This window comes from Salarias fasciatus, chromosome 4, assembly GCF_902148845.1.
Source record: "Salarias fasciatus chromosome 4, fSalaFa1.1, whole genome shotgun sequence".
Lineage (NCBI taxonomy): Eukaryota > Metazoa > Chordata > Actinopteri > Blenniiformes > Blenniidae > Salarias > Salarias fasciatus.
In genome coordinates this window covers 24034090-24046598 of record NC_043748.1, presented here as the reverse complement: position 1 = coordinate 24046598, position 12509 = coordinate 24034090, and the positions used below count along the sequence as shown (strand labels likewise).

General features: G+C 45.8%; 1 pseudogene; it reads right to left on the bottom strand.

Annotated features, from left to right (window-relative positions):
- The window catches only part of LOC115386785 (potassium voltage-gated channel subfamily C member 1-like), a 51622-nt pseudogene that overhangs the window by 11745 nt on the left and 27368 nt on the right, over positions 1 to 12509 (bottom strand).

Here is a 12509-nt window from a genome sequence, read left to right as displayed (position 1 = left end):
TGCTTCTTGGATCAGCATCGGCAGGGCTAGTCCCGCTCGTCCATTTGCTTACAGACTCTCCATTTACCCTCCTGAACAGAAGGAGATTAATTAGGCGGCCGTGGATCCAGCGGACGCAGTCAGCGATTTCTCTGCGTTATTGAAAGATCAATTGTTCTGTTTGACAAATGGCTGCAGGGCTAATCGGGTCCAGAGACCTTGGTCTCACCTTTATTTAGAGCGAGAGAAAGAAGCGAGAAGGAGGAGGAGGGAGGGGAGAAGAAGGAGGAGGAGGAGGAGGAGGACGGAGACCTCAGTCGAGTCTCGGACAAAAGAACTAAAGAACAGAGTCAGGAAGTGGCTCGAAAAGGTAACAGAACGAAATGGAAAACAGGACAAAGTTCTCAAAAAGGCTAGAAAAACAGGTGAAAGAATCAAAAGGAAAGAAAAAGCAGCTGTTAAAGTATCTAAAAGCTGCTAAAGGACTGGCGATGCTCATGGCTAAATTAGGCTCATGTTCTATTAAGTCTCTAAAATGCCTAAAAACTAAAATATCCAAAACTAACTAATAAAATTTAAAAAAGACACTTGAAAAGAATGAAATTTGCTAAAATAACCCTTTTTTTTAATTAGACCCAAAGTCAAACTGCAGCACTTTAATTTTTATATAAAGAAACGTTAGTTGAAGGAGGTTGTGACGGTAAAAGTAGCAACAATTTCACTGAGATTGAACAGTAAACAAACGTCGTTCTTCAAACATAAACCCCAACCGTATTGTTGAGGAATAAAAGTGAAACTTTCTCTCCAAAATACAACTTAAGCTGCTCGCAAAAACACGAGATGCTGACAAAGCTGCCACTTCAGTGTCTGTGTGGACGGATGAGTATGTGTGTGTGTGTGTGTGTGTGTGTGTGTGTGTGTGTGTGTGTGTGGTGTGTGTGTGTTTTGATCAGATGCAGCAGCTGATATAGTGAAGATCAGTCGTAACCGACACAGATCAGCTGTTTTAACTTTTGGTGTTATCAACAGGAGTCGGTGCAAGTCTTTAGTAGTAACACACACACACACACACACAACAACACCAACACACACACACACACACACACCACACACACACACACACACACACACACACACACACCACCACCACACCACCACCACCATGAAGTCACTTCAGTCTACATTAACAAGCAGATTACATGCATGCAGTTGAACACCTGTGTGTGTGTGTGTGTGTGTGTGTGTGTGTGTGTGTGTGTGTGTGTGTGTGCCTGTTTAAAAATTAAATGTCATGTGACCACGACATCTAATCTACTTTCTGTACCTGAGTCTGATTTGGTTGATTCGGATCTACAGCCATATTCTATTCTATCTATTCTATTCTATTCTATTCTATTCGTGTGTTGTGTCTCCGCTCTGCTGTTCTAAAACCCCAGAACGTTTCCACCCCTCAGCTCTGAGCTTGCTTCTCCTCAGTTCATGTTATGCTCTGCTGTTTATTGTGTTTTGTTGTTTTCCCGTTATGTTTTTTATGTTGTCGTGTCCATTCATGGACAACACTTGGTTCGGCTGCTGCTGTGCCGCATAAATAAAGTTCAGTTGAATTCCCCAGTCCAGCTAGCCTGCATTCTATTATACTCTAGTTTCTATCATGCATTTTTCTACTATACTCTGCTTTGTGCAGTTTTCTTTCTTATACCCTATACAGTATATTCCAGTTCCTTAAACTATGGCACTGTACTCTTTTCTTTTTCTAATCTATTCTATTCTGTTCTGTTTGCTGTTACTGTATCAGACAGTCATTTGATGAAATCTTCTGTTTGCTGAACCGTGAGAAGCTTTTGATGTGACGGTATCTCTACTTTAATGTGGTCTTGTGTCCAGCGGAGGCCGCGCCTCCGCCTCCGCCTCCGGCGTTCCCTCGGAGTGAGTCTAGGCTTTGATCCAGGACGAGCCGGAGTGAGCGGAGTGAGCACCGAGGTCCTGGAGCAGCGGCCCCTCCAGCTTCAGCCACGGCTCTCCCAGCGAGGACGCAGCGCTGCCGGAGTCTGAGCTGCATGCCTCTGCGTGTGGTGGTGTGTGTGTGTGTGTGTGTGTGTGTGTGTTTACACATGAGGAGGATCATTTTGCCACGGCGACAGGAAGAGGGGCCACAGCGTCAAAGAATGATGCAGGAGGAGGGAGAGAAGACATGAGAAGCAGGAACGAAGGAGGGAAGGTGGGAGGAAGAAGAGGAAGAGAGGATGAAGAGTTAATCAACCGTGGAGCGAGGAGGAGGAGGAGGAGGAGGAGGAGGAGGATGAAGCTCGGGTTAGGGTGAGTGTGACTTTTTCTCACTGCTGATGGATCCGGGCTGTGGACTCGCCACAGACCCTGCTTCAGTTTAGCTCCATGGATTAAAACGGAAGTTAAACTTCACCAGAACCTCTTTTTGCACTGAGCCTGGAAAATCTGAACTTCTGACGACACCGAGCCTTCTGTCGTTTTTCTGTATCGTTACATCCAAAGCTGAACACCACATGTCCTCTCCATATAAGTCTTCTGCTGTTAGTATTAAAACTGGCATTTTAATTAAATTAATCACGGTTTCACTCTTTGGCTTCACAGAGGTTCAGATTCCTGATGGAGGAGATTTTCCCAGGAGTCGTCAACAAACTCTGAATTCCATCAGAACTAAGAGAAAACAAGGAATCTCCCCTGAAAGAGGAGGCTTGGAAATGAAATGACTGAAGTGACGCAGCAGGAGACCTGCTACACCTGTGGAGGAGAGAGGCTGGTCGGACGGGTGAACAGAGAAGGAGTGAAGGAGGAGTGAGGGAGTGAAGGAGGAGTGAGGGAGTGAAGGAGGGGGATGAGTGAAGGGTCCATTCTTTGAGCTGCACCTGGCCTCTGGCGCCTCCACGGCAGCCGGGTGGAGCGGGGAGCCTCCGCCAGCGGCGGGGTGGTTATCAAACCCCCCCGGGTGGCAGGAGAGAGGTGGTGGAGCCGGACTGAGGACGGAGGGCAATCAGCTGGAAACTCACACACTGTTCGGATTATCGAACCGTTGATTTGTTAAGGTCTTCTTCATGGGATTAGACGGAGTGATGTAGAGATTATAATGTGACATAAACGTGTGTGTGTGTGTGTGTGTGTGTGTGTGTGTGTGTGTGTGTGGGGGTGTGTTCACTGCGACACACACATATCAGTCAAGACCATGCGTTCGAGCGACATCCCGCTGCTGTCACTCCAGTACGGCCCCCCTCCCGGCCCGCCCGGCCCCGCCCCCTCCGTCCGGCGCCGCCCCGCCTCCGCTCGCCTACCTTTCCGGACGTTCCCGTCCGTCGTGCGCTGGAACTCGCCGGCGCTCAGCAGGAAGCAGGCGCGGGTCGTGCGGGTAGCGCTCGCGGCTGGCGGTGGAGCCCAGGCCGCCGGTGGCCGGGCTGCGCTCGTCGCCCAGGACCTGGTCGATGGTGGGACAGTCCTCGTGGCCAGGGCCGCCGCGTTGGCCGCCGCGTCGCCGTTCTGCTTGGAGTCTGAGGGACGGCGGCGGAACAGGAGAGGCGGTGCGTCAGGCCGAAGGGCACGAGACGGAATCAACTCAAACCTGTTGACTCTGGAGCTGCCGACGCCCCTTTACAACCCCCCCCTGTACCCACAACCCTCAAATCCCCAACCGCCAGAGCGGTTAACCCTAGCCCTATCCCATGAGCAAATAAAAGACATAGGTCCAGCCAGAGGACCCAGTAGACCCAGCACCCACTCACCCAGGAAGCCGACCCCTCCCTGCAGGACTGTTTCCAAACAAGAACAACATTTCATCATTCTTAATTCCAACATTTAATCAATAAAAAGCCTCAGGCTTCACTCCTCATCACTGTTATTCGATCAAATGCCAGATCGGAACTTAAAACAGTGACTGGAGTCACTTTATTCTGCATTATTCATTTCAAATGATGATGGAGGAAGTGAAGTTCTTCAGGCGGAGAACCGGGCTTCAGCGTAAGCTGGAACCTTCAGAGACGGTGGCGATGAACTTATTTGAGTCCACTTTTAGCAGAACTGTATGTCTTCACAATACTAGACTAAAACAGTAACAAGTTCAAACATTGTTCCTGAAATAAATTAACATGGTCACATGATGTTTTCCAGAGTTTCTAAGGCACAGTGGGATTTTGTTGGAAGAAACACAATTCTAATATTTTCAAAGTAAAAAATTAGCAAGACTTAAATTCCACATAGTGAACTTTTTGATAAGAACGTCTTCATACTGCCCCGCTGTGGGATTCTGGGTGGAAGACAGTAAAAAAAAAAACAACAACCTCCTGGTACATTTCCATTCCATTTCTAAACATTAGGGGGCAGTTTGTGCTGTGGAATGACATTAGCATAAGCATTAGCATTAGCATGATCAAAGAATAGAAGACAAAAATGTTCTTATCGAGTAACTAGTTACTTTAACGTGCAGGAACCACTCAACAACTGAACTACTTCCCTCATTTTTAGTCAAAACTCAAATGAAAGTTGTTGGTGGCATTTTTTTTTTCTTTCAGTTTCTTTTGCGAACATGCTTTATTTGTATCCTTGAAGAGCTTTTTCTCTACATGGGGCAGATTGTGTGTGTGTGTGTGTGTGTGTGTGTGTGTTATGAACAGAAACAGAATGTTGTAATCTACACACGCGCATTACGTGTCTGCTCGCTGTCACACACTGTGGTGGCAGGCCAATCTTCAACTCTTAATTATGAAGCTGTAATCTGAAGACGCACGCAGAGGGTGAAAGCATACACACACACACACACACACCACACACACACACACACACACTGCAGATGATGGGCATGTCTATTAAAACGAGCAGAGATGAGATGTCCTGGATCAATGGGACTTTCAGACTGGGTCCAGGATTATCTCCACAGTCCTGGCCGGGTAGTCCAGCCGCTCTCTGGAACCAGATGGATTTGTCAAGAGAGAGTAATAAGCTTTTTTTTTTTTTTTTTCCCAGCTTTCCCATCCGATCGTAAATTAAAATCTATTTTAGTGCACTTCACTCCAGGAAGAACGAGGACAGCAGTGAGTTCTTTCCAGCTTCAGGACCTGTTGGAGACGCTGAATCGGACCCTCGCTCCTGCATGTTGGATGAGAAGCAGGCCAACCTGGACACTTTTGTGGAATTGTTATTTTGCTCCAAGGTCAGCCTTGGGATTAACCTCAGATTTTAAGGCTTATTTAAGTTGGAAAAAGTCAGAGATAATATCATGACAACACCAAAGAAATTGCACCTTACAACAGAAATTTAAGTGATATAAACTTTACCATTTTCCTTGTTAAATATTAGTCTGTGACTATTAGATCCATAATGTAGGAAGCTTTGAGAAGCAAATTTGGACCCATGAAAAATTACTTTTGACTCCGGCTGCATTTCTACTGCACGTCTTGCTGCTCAGATGGGATTTCTGAATGATGCACACAATGCAAACCAATCGGCTGAACCACGGGTACGTTTCGAGGAAAATACAAAAGCAACAACATTTCCACAGAAGTAGAAGTGAAGAAGTACTATTTCATCCATATGTTGATGAACCTACTTTAGACTCCAGAACCCTCGCTGTCATGTGGAATTTCCAAACTGGCCAGAGAATGCACCATTTCTATGCTGTTTTCTGATGATTGTTCAACCACATTTTTCAACTTTGACTACCAAACAATAACAAAAACATTTACAGCAGAACCAACATCCAAACCAACAGTTATGCTTTATCATAAATCTGATGAAAACGAGACAGACGAGGTAGTTCCCGGTTGGGGATTGGAACATGAAAACAGCTTCAGACAGGAGGTTGACCCTGACAACATATTTAAGTTACCTTTAACCCAGTGGTACCCAGTCTGGAGCATGGGACCCCCTGGGGTGCTTTCCAGAGCTCATAGAGCCAACTTGAGCGTCTCTCTACTCTGTGCCACATAGCATTGATACGGTGAACCGCTGAATCTGCTCATTGTTTTAATGCTCTAGTAAATCGGAGACAAACCGTGGTCCTCACATCTCTAACCTGGAACAATATCTCAGCTTTCTAAAACTGATGGGTACTTTGAGAATTTCAGGATCACTCGTACTATCAAATTTACCATTCCATGCATAAATACCCACAAGTTCCTTCCCTTTCTCAGAGGAAAAACTTCATCTGGACCGCCGGGCAGTGTTTTACTTGCTCACCTGCTCTGTTGATCTCGATGATTTCCTCCTGAGCCAGCGGGCAGTCTCCGGTCCCCATCATGCTGCCGGATCCCACCATGCCCGGGCCGAGCACGGTGCCCATCAGCCTGTGCGGGGACGCGGTGGCCATGGCCAGGGCGTCGGGCTTGCAGTAGTTGGGGCTGCCCGGCTGCGGCGCTCTGGGGATGTGCTTGTTCCTCTTCTTGGGGAGCTTCTGCTTGGCCATGGCCAGGGAGTAGTACATGCCGAAGTGTTCACGATGACGGGCACGGGCATGGCGATGGTCAGCACGCCCGCCAAGGCGCACAGGGCCCCCACCAGCATTCCCGGCCACGTTTCGGGGTACATGTCCCCGTATCCCAGGGTGGTCATGGTCACGACGGCCCACCAGAACCCGATGGGGATGTTCTTAAAGACGGTGTGCGCCGAGGCCGTCGGGTCGTCTTTATCGGCGACGGTGCGTTCGGCGTAGTAGATCATGGTGGCGAAGATGAGGACCCCCAGTGCCAAGAAGATGATGAGGAGCAGGAACTCGTTGGTACTGGCTCTCAGGGTGTGGCCCAGCACCCGCAGACCCACGAAGTGACGGGTCAGCTTGAAGATACGCAGGATACGGACGAACCGCACCACGCGCAGGAAGCTCAGCACGTCTTTGGCTGTTTTGGAGGACAGGCCGCTCAGCGCCACCTCCAGGTAAAAAGGAACGATTGCCACAAAGTCAATGATGTTGAGGGAGCTGCGGAAGAACTCGGCCTTGTTGGGGCAGAAGATGACGCGTGCCATCACCTCAATGGTGAACCAGATGACACAGACGCCCTCCACGTACGTCAGCCAGCTGTCTGTGACCACCTCGTACACGATCTGCACAAGGAAGGAACAAACACCATTTGATTTCACATTCATGTGTTCATTGAGGATAAGCTGCATGTTATTCCACCGTCTCATCATTGTGAAGATCAGAATATTATGTAGAGTTCTTGAATTTAATTTTTTTAAATAAGATTTTGGAATGAGTTACCTTCAATTTACACTCAACATTATTTTTCCAGTCAATTGTAGGTTATTTGAACCATTACAGCAACTATGTTGTGAACGCAGTCCAAAGGCTTTCTTTATAAACCCAAACAATGACATGCTATTAATGCTGTATTTAAGGATATTTCAAGGCCAATCAGTCTTCTTGAAGTTGTCTCCTGGTAAATCTGTATCATTTTCATTGCAGTACCCAGTAAGTAAATAATTAGTAACTACTGAACAGTAGCTTTACTGAATTCCAGGAGAAAATGTGTTTTTTTTTTTTAAACAAAACTTAAAAAAGATGCCATCCAGTCCTTAATCCTGACTTTAACTGTCAACAGTTCCAAGAGTCACAGAACCTAAATGTTTATAGACCGAATTAACTTCAGACCTGATCCTAACCAGACCAGGACTCATTAAACCAGACCCGCATTCTTTGAAACAAACCTAAAGCCTTTTTCCCATATCTTCAAATTTGGTTCCTTAAATCGATGAAAGGCCTTTAGTTCAAAACTCAAACTCTTTCAATCGTATTGGGACCCTGAACCAAGCTCAGCTCTCCCACTAACACTTTCATTCCAGTGTCTGACTGTTTAAACAACACTGATTTATTCACACAATGCCTGAACTTTGCAAACCAGGCTGAACTCAACAAACAGCACCTGAACTCCTGAAGTCAGAATTGGATTTTTTCCATCAGACCTTGAGATTTAAATCAGATTCCGTCTCTTTAAACAAAACCTGAACTCTTCAAACAAGGTCCAAACTCCTAAACAGAAGCCCAACTTGTCAAAGAACATCCAAACTCTTTAAACAGAACATATTCTCTTCAATCAAGACCTGAATTCTTTAAACAAGATCCAAACTCTTTAAACCAGGCCTCAACTTCTCAAATAACACCCAAACTCTTCAACAAGGCTTAAAGTATTTTAGTAATGCCCATCCTCTTTCTAAAGCCTTTAAAGAAGCCATGACCTCTTTAAATCAGATTGAAAGTTTAAGTTTTCAATCAATCAATCAATTATTTTTGTATAGCCCAGTATCACAACAACAGTTGCCTCAGAGGCTTCAAGATGTTACATTGGTTGGTAAAAATAAAAACAGTGAATAGCATAATGTAATATGTCAAATTCACAGTAACGAGACAAAACGAAGCAACCACCGCCTTAGACCCTCACATCGGCAAGAAAAACTCCAGAAACCCAGTGGGAAAAGAAGAAATCTTGGGGAGAACCACAGTATGGAGGGATCCCTCTCCCAGGGACGGACAGCTTTGGCAACAGCTAGCATGAGACAATAAGATATAATAATAATAGTTTGAGCCCGGCCTGTTTGAACTCTTCACACCAAACTGAGACGATCACCCGAACCACAAAACCAGATCCAGGTTATTTAAAACGACTCGTTGAAGGAAATCACAGACGGTACTCTGCAAAGACCACTTCAGTCCCCGTCCGGCTGACGGCCCCAGCTGCGGCCTACCTCCTCGTGCGTCACGTTGTTGATGGTGACGAACTCCGTCTTGTTGTAGATGGTGTTGAAGACTTCATGTGTCTCCATGCAGAAGGTGGAGATGGAGAGCAGGATGAAGAAGAGTGAGCCAAACGCCACGTACTGCACACACAGAAACACAAAAACAGGAAAAACTCACAAATCGTGCTTCGGAGAGCGTTGTTGTTTTTTGTGTGTGTGTGTGTGTGTGTGTGTGTGTGTGTGTGTGTGTGTGTGTGTGTGTGTGTGTGTGTGTGTGTGTGTGACACATTTGTCACACTTACACACCCACATTCATGTCTTTCTGGATGAGTGGGGTCATTAAGCATGTGAGTGTTCAGGAGGCTGGTCCTGGAGGAGGAGGAGGAGGAGGAAGGGGAGGAGGAGGAAGGGGAGGAGGGGGGGCGATGAGCCACTGCAGCATTCAGAAAGCAGCGGTCATGCTTCAGCGCGACAGGAAGAGGGTGCTAAGAACCCACGGAGGAGAGCGGAGCGAGCGGCGGGCTGCTGCAGTCACATGGATGAGGAGCACACCGGACAGCAGCACAAAGCTGAAGCCGTTCACCGCGTCCACGTTCTGAACGGATTCCACCGGTTCTCTTCTGTTCTTTGCAGTGAACTGACTGAACATGTGAATCTGCTGGGAAACGACGCAGAACATCCACAGGATGGTTTTCTGATCTCACGGGAACCTTCGAGGAGTTAACGTCTCAAAATAAACTTTTTACAGCACCAACCTCACCATTCTGCCCAGTGGAGGAGCTTCAGTATGAGCACTGTGAGCAGGCTGCTGCGTTATAACACTTTTCCTCAGAAACTTCAGCGATCGCTGGTGATTAAAGAGTATCTATTTAAAAAATATAAGGAGCTCCGTCCCATTTCACACCAGCATCTTAACTGTAACGGCACTTTTTTAACTGAAATGTCATAGCTGTTTCACGAATTCAGCAGTATATTCTGGGATGGATGCTACTTTTCTCCACCTGCAGTTTAACAGCCAGTAAATCAATATTGTGTCAGTCAGTCAAATTCCCCTGATTTCACAGTCCTGGAGTCAGGTGTAGAAAACAGACACCAATATCATCATCACACCTCAAATGGGTCTGAACCCAAAGAAGTACCGTATGATTGACGACTGGAAATGTCAATCAGATATTTAACACGACCTCAAACCCTCAAACACTGTTTAACTGGAAGATCAAACTGATGAAAATCTCCATATTGGACCAGTTCAATCAGAATAAATCATGAAAGAAGCTCCAATCCCAAAATCAAAACTTCCTATACCTTTTTTAAGAACTTATTTTTTATTAATTTCTAATATCTGTCAGAAAAGTGTAAACCTGAGCCTCGAGGTGCACAATTCTTGATTTAAAGCTTAAAAAGAAGAGTGTAAACTGGACGTGTCCCATCAGGAGGAGGCTATACATTTCTGCTGAGACGTCTCATGAAGAATTCAGCGCCGTCGTCCCGCAGTGTCTTGTGTTCCTGATAACGAACGGTGTGTGTCGGCGCTGTGACTGAACCTGGCGTCAGGAAACACATCAGTGTTTCTGTCCAGACAGCCAGGGGTTACAGCAGGACAGCATGTTTCAGTGACGAAAAACAATATTAAAAGTGATTTATGAACCCAAAAAACGTCCTGCAGTCAGTGAGGTTTACAGGACGGATCTTTCAGACAACTTACACCAAGTTAATTCCTGCAAATTTAGTTTTGATTGCAAAAAATTAATCAACTGTTTTCTGTGAGGGAAAAAAAAAACTCTTTCAGAGTTTTTCTCGTCAGGTGTGTCTTGGATAAAACTTGCAGTGTGACTCATGAAAACACCTCGATGCGTTGCAGTGAACTTTTACACAGCGTGTAAACAGACGCAGTTTTCTCTTCTTTCATAAAATCTTTTATAAAGTCTTTGTAGGTATTCAGAAAGGATCAGTTTCATGTAGTGCAGGTATAGTGTAATTTGAAAAGTGAAATGTTTGTCTTGACTTCAAACAGCCAAGTAGAAAAACACAATGAGAGACACTTTTCAAACGACTCCATCTCTCTGGGTGAACTTTGGGCATCTCTTTTCATGACGCTGCTGGAACCTTCTTCAAAATGGCTCCACTTCATGACAACCATCAACAAGTTGTGAAATTCACCAAACCATCAAATACAAAGACACGGACTCTCAGAAGGCGGTTCAGATTCAACAATCGGACTCGAACCAGGAATTTCTCACTGTGAGTCGACAGTGCGAACCACTGCCGCCAGCGAACAGGCTCGCTGGCTCGCTCTGATTATGCTGAGGTGTGTCTGTCGCAGAGTCTCATCAGAATTCTGCTGACCACATTTCTATTTATAAGAGCTTTAAAAGGAGACTTTTTATAGGCACCGACGGAACAACAAGCGAACTGTTTTAGATCCTTCACTTCTCAAGCTTCCCGGTCCAGCGGCAGTCGTCTGCAAGCCTCACAAATACTGTTATTATTAGCTTCGTGGAGGAGCAGTCATGAGACGGCGGCGTTCGTCTTCTGCAGACGGAGACGTGCAGTAAAACCTGCGATAGACGCATCAGTCTGGGTTTGTTGTCCTTTGTCCAGGACGACGGAGCCGGAAGTGATCAGACACGTGTTGACATGGCTGCACGATGCATGGGAACAGAGCAGTTCGATACCAGGATGTGTGACATATGGTAAATTATGGCTCTTTGAATTTTGCCATATTTTCAGTGTTAGTCCCAGTTGTGTTGTTTTTCGGCAGGCCATGCGACTGATTTCATAAAGCAACTGAAAGACTGATGTGACCGTATGTGAGCAGAAAGCTGCTGCAGCACCACTGAGGAACAAAAACAGCTGCATTCCACTGACAGAGTGAGAAAGGTAGCTGGAAAATGAAATGCAGATCTTCTCTTTCCCTATTTGTTACATGTTTTCTGTCACATGACGTGACTTATAGTCCAGATAATAAGATACAACCAAACTGGAAATCACACTGCTGGGTTTGGTTCTATAATTATCACTTTATTCACTTATAATTTTAACTCAGTCTGAAAGAAGAGGAATCCATTTTAATATAAAGTGAAGTGTAAAACTGATCAGAATGTCGTTGTCACAAGAAGTCCTAAACAAGCTCCAACAACCAGGTTGTCTTATCCGGTACTTGACACGGTGCGAGCACACTGCAATAAGAGAAAGTGGAAAAAAATAGTATTTTACAAAAAAGGAATTGTATCGTTTATAAAAAGACCATGTATGATCAAAGGTTCAAAATATACAGCAAATATCCAAATATCAAATGTTCACCTGCTGTGTGTGTGTGTGTGTGTGTGTGTGTGTGTGTGTGTGTGTGTGTGTGTGTGTGTGTGTGTCGGGTCAGTGATGAAGACAGATGAAGTCTTCCTCTGCTTCTCCAGGGAGCCGATAGAATCCCACAGCTTATTATCATGGTCTAATTTAACAGTGCTATCTAGAGCTGGCCTGGATACACACACACACACACACACACACACACACACACACACACACACACACACACACACACACACACACACGTGCCTCCAGCATCTCAGAGGACGATATCACATTGACTTACATTCATTCTCCTAACCTGAGCAACACGCCACCGCTGCTCCGACGGTTTGGCGCCACCGCCTGTCCGCGGCAGTAATTACCAAAACACGACTGATCAGTATCGTCCTCTCTGGAGCTCTCTGGAGCCCCCTGGAGCCCACAGCTCAAAACAGCAGACTTTCAGCTGCCCAGTAGCCTAACTATTATTACTTAGCTTTATTACTAAAGCAGTTTTCCACGACTGTTGTTCTTGAGAGAAAAGTTTCATTGATTTG